Genomic DNA, 5,118 nt, shown 5'->3' on the forward strand with positions numbered 1-5,118 from the left:
ATAGCACCATGCTCTGCATTGAGCTAGATCTCAGAAGCTCAGCAGGAGGAAGGCCCAGCAGGAGCTGGATGGAGGATGTCCATAAGGATGAGCCAAAGCCTGCTGAAGTCAATAGCAAGACTCAGGTTAAAGGGTTTTGCTAGGCAGCAAGTGCTGGGCTGAAGCCCCTGCATTGGCAACAGAGGAGGCTGTTTTGCTGGGGTAGATTTTAGTGTACTTTGGAAATGCAACCACCACCCGGCCGTGTGAAGCCAGGGGATTTTCCCTGCCTCCCCACAGCTCTTTCCAATGACCCACCCTGGACATCTCCCCATCAATCCAGGGGTTGGAAAGCTCTGACCTCTGCCAACCTCATTTCATTCTCACCTCCAAAGAGAGACACGAGAGGGAAAACAGGTACACGCCAAGCCTGCGAAGGCAGCAACGCGTGCAGATCGACCCGTCTGTGGCTGAAATGTAACCCAAGTGATTTAAAGCATGCCTGGCTGCTAAGCAGCTGCAGCCTTTGGATCCGTGGCATCTCGTGGTTCTGCACATGCAAAGGGAAGTTCAGATCCTACAAGGTTTCCAAGCATGGAAATACTCTGGAGGTCTAAATAATGGAAAAACTCCAACTTTGACAGGCTGCAGCAAGGGTGTTGAAGCCAAGAACCAGCCGTGGAGGATGCAACTCCCAGAATAGTGCACTGGATCCAGCACGGGCACATCCATGGGCCCGATCCCGCCCATGGACCGGCCCTATGCGGCAGATGAGTCCGACACCCCTGGGCTCATATCCATTCCCCACCCCTCAGTGCTGTCAATTTTGGGTTCTCTTCTGAACAACAGTGCGACCCATTGCAATGCTTTTCAGGGCAGGCATAGTCAAAAGCTAGTAAAAGGAAGGTGAAGCAAATCAATTCAGTATATCCCACTATTTCCATTTGTGCCAAGCCTATGGATGCTAAACAGTGCAATCCTGAAATGAGTATTTCCAGGGAAGGAACAGGCGGGGGAGACCAGAAAAACTGGCTTGAAAGACAGATGCAATGATTTTTAACCAAAGATCCCGCTGACAGAGAACAGCTGCTGCAGGAAAAGTCTCAGTGCCCTTGCTACATGTCCCTGTTCGTTACACCTGAGGGCAGCATAGAGCCGTCCAGCCAGGGGATGTTGTACGAACCAGTTAACTTGTTCCCAGAAAAATGCTCTTCTCTCGTGCGTGCCAGTCTCTGACACCTATACGACTGCCTCTTGAAAGCGTCTGACGTTGGTGTTGAACTGTTCAGTATCATTGACAGAGAACTGGGAGCTCTACCAACGCTCCTGCACATGCTGATCCCCGGGCATTTCAGCTGCTCCCAGTAGCAACATTTTCCACCCTCCCTATTAGGTCTTCTTGTGGGTTCATTCAGATTCCTGGTTTTCCTCCTCTCGCCCCTCCACATCTCTTTCTTAACTTACCCCAATAATGAAGCAAAGGTCATTATCAAGCATGCCAACTCTCCAAATTTTAACAGCTGCTTCCCCTTCCCTCGCCTAGGAGCTGCCATGTTGGGGAAGAACCTCAGAAGCTCATTTCCCATTTATAAATTGCAATCTTTCAGTGCACAAGTTCAGCTCGAGAGGTTTTCCCAGCTCCAGGCTTCAAGCTGCTTTTATTGCAATGAAGGCATCTCTAGCAAACATCCAGAGCAGTATCTCTTGTATCCTCTGCTTCACACTGGTACCCTACGGGAGGTGATGGGGAATGTATTGAAGAATACTTTTATCCAGATGGTACCCAGAGAGATCTGTGCCACGTTGTCAGTGTTTCTCAGGCAAAATCAAGGGAGGACAGCAGTGTACGGTCACAGGAATCATTGCATCCACATTAGAAATGCTGCTGGCTCTGGGGTGGACTTCAGCCGCTATAACGGGGCACAGCAAAGTTACAGTGCAGAGAGCAGAGCACAATCCTGGATGCAGCAGCACAATCCTGCATGGCTTCAGTTGGTTTGCACTGAAAACTAGTACACCCAAGCCATTTAAAAGCATCCTTTGCCAGTAAGCTCCCATGGACTGATCAATTATTTCCTCTTCCTAGTATTGGGGGAAACCTGTGGTATGCCACATCCCACTGCGTGCTAAGAACCGGCAAGTGCTAACTTTGTAATGGCAACCATGATACAATGGAAAGAATATTTAAAAGACCCTTTTCTTCACCTTTTCTGCTGCTTGTTTCATTTTCTGTATCGCCCCCCCCCCCAGCATGGATCATGAACAGGGACCACTTGAGTTGAACCCTGGTCTCTCACCAATATCCCTTGCAACCTGCCAGGCATTTGCAGAATCGTGCAAGGCTTGAGATGACCTTTCCTCCCCCAGAAAATCTCAATTTTGAGACAAAATTTGTCCAGTTGTTCTCTCTTTAAAGCAAGGTGCCTGTGAAGAAGAACTCAGAAACGGCACGGGGCAGCAGGGAGGTAGAGGTGCTACATTTACTGTCTCCTAAGATCTGTGCTGCATATTCCCAAGGGAATTTGTGTTAGGTAAAAAAGTGCTTGGTCCCAAGCCCTGGGAAAACTCCCCCATCCCCTACCTCCTAACCTGATCTATGAATTTAGATGGATTTGCTCTCAGTCAAAAATCATCCTCAATAATAAAAATTCAACAGGCTACCTAATCCCTCGGCAACCTCTGCCTCCTCTCCATTTGCTATGCAGCTTCTGCTGTGCTAACAAGCAATAAAACTCCCCTTTGTCAATAAAATCAGCAGCTCTGACTCAGAATATACCCAGGGAGCCGATCTGGCGAGGGGGAAGGGACCGCTTTCACATCTGACTCCATCGCAAGGGGAAAGGGCTTTGCAATCGTAACCGCTGGGGTTGTGTCTGGTGACGGATGAGCCTTTGGACAGCAAGAGTTTCGCTTGGGATGAGTCTGTGCGGTTCTCCAAAATCCTTGGGTTTGTAGCTTTTGGCTTGAACTCGCGTGAAATCCAGAACTTCCCGATATCCAGAGATTTCCCAAACTTCCTGTTTCAGGCGATGCGGGGGCGGGGGGGTGCTATCAAAACAAGCTTCTTCGCTGGATCTGAAGCATTTCTGCTTCCAGCCCCTGCCGGAAGCCAAGTGCAGGAGGATGAGGAGGAGGACAAAGCAAACACAAGTTACCCACGCATTGCAGGGTTTTCACAGAGCTTTGGTTCAGGGTCAGTTCACTAAGGGGAAAATCTCTGATGGGAAGGAAGTGGGGAAATACTAGATCTAAATCAGATTCCCAACTGGGACTTCGGAGTGGGGAAACGCACACGCATCATATGGCGAGTTTGGGGATTTAGTACAAAAGCAACAACATCACTCCTGAAAAACTGAACTGAAAATGCCCTATAGCTGTCAGGACAAATTCTGCTTGCAGTTGTACTAGTGTTTCTCACCTATCTTTACTGGACTTGCATACATATATCAGAGCCAAACTGGGTCTTTTATTTTTTGCAGTATTATGAAAAGGGTCGGTAGACCATAAAGGTTTCAAAAGAGCAAACACATGTGCTAAGAACTCCTTCCCAGATGTTCAGGACTTGGATCTCGCCAGCTCTTTGCACAGTTTGAACACAGAAGAACCAATTTTACGAAAAAAGCACTGATTGATAACATATCCTTTCAGCACGAACAATAAAGCCAAATCTGCCTAAAATGCAAAATAAATCCAGCATTAGCCATGTATGCTCACAACACACACACACGAGACTTCTCGTCTGTCGTGAGGATGTATATCAGGACTGACTATTGATGCAACAGGAATCAATGTAAGACCCATGTAACAACGGCAAAGTAAATGCCTTACATATTTCCAGGCTAAAATAGTGCACATTATTGAAGTGCATGAATATAGAGACAGTTTGGGGATATTGTAACTATCCCTAAACTTGCAGTTGATATCGCAAAGGGAAAAAGTATTACACATTTAAAATTCAGTTTAATTTCACCTGGGATCCCAGGCAGTAATATGCCCCAACCATAGTCACACGGTCGCTGCAGAGTGAATGTCGTCCAAAGTCCTCGACAGGGCATTTCTTACTGAATAGATCCGGATTGCTTTTAGGTGTTGCTTTAACTCTGTTTCCCAGATCTATGATGTGTTTTCTTCGGGAAAAGCTTAAGCATCTCCGTAATTTATTTTTTATCCTAAATCAGTGCTACATTCTCTCACCTTAAATCCATCTCAAGGAAACGCTTCACCTGGGAATTTTCCTAGTTCTTCGAAGTTATTTAAATGCCTTACATGGACACTATGCACAAGGAACCCAATGAGAATCTCTAATGAAGTGAAAAGATGAAGCATCCACTTAAAAACCATTGGGCTCTATCTTAATATTTAAGGGCAGATTCACTGGTGCACACCAAAGCAGCCAGCATGAACTCCCACTCAGTTAAACTTGATTTACTGCCGATTTGCATTGCAAGAGCAGCGCGCAGCAACTGAAGCACGGCACTGAACCAGGCCCGTCATTTGTGATGGACTTCAGGGCAGGAAGGGCTGTGCTAGGGATGTCACGAGCAGGACTAGACAGAATACAAACACAGAGTCTGGAGACTTCTGCGCCTCGTGCATCTAATCCCCCGAAAGGGCGATGGAGCCAAGCTAGCAGAGCCTTGGAGAGCATGGCACAACAGCTGTACCCAACTTGTGGAAAGTTTCTGGTTGGGTCGTCATCAAGCCTGACGGGACGTCATCCTCGACTCCGAGGGACTGCCGCCGCCGACCCAACCAGAAACTTTCCACAAGCAGTAACGGCAAGGCCGGGTAACCTCCAGCGAGAACATTTGACACGTGTCCAATGAGTTATTACAGCCAATGGAGTTCCTGCATGCCTATTAGCTGTAGAGGAAGACAGGCGATTTGGCTCCATGACTTCTAACATCCCACCTTAAAAGCTGACAAACCCTTGAGCCTGTCTATAATCAACCAAATCATAACGATTCAATGGAACAATTATTAATAAAACTCGGCTTAATTACTACCTGCTTTCTTCCAACATAGTACAAGATGGCAGCTGTATGGGAAGTTTGAAGTTTCTGCATCGCTCTGTTGTTCGGGTCATTTGGGACAAAGGGTGGAGGGAGGAAAGCTTTCCCAGATGTTCCATTTCCTGAA

This window comes from Alligator sinensis, unplaced genomic scaffold (assembly GCF_000455745.1).
Source record: "Alligator sinensis unplaced genomic scaffold, ASM45574v1 scaffold301_1, whole genome shotgun sequence".
NCBI classification, from domain to species: domain Eukaryota; kingdom Metazoa; phylum Chordata; order Crocodylia; family Alligatoridae; genus Alligator; species Alligator sinensis.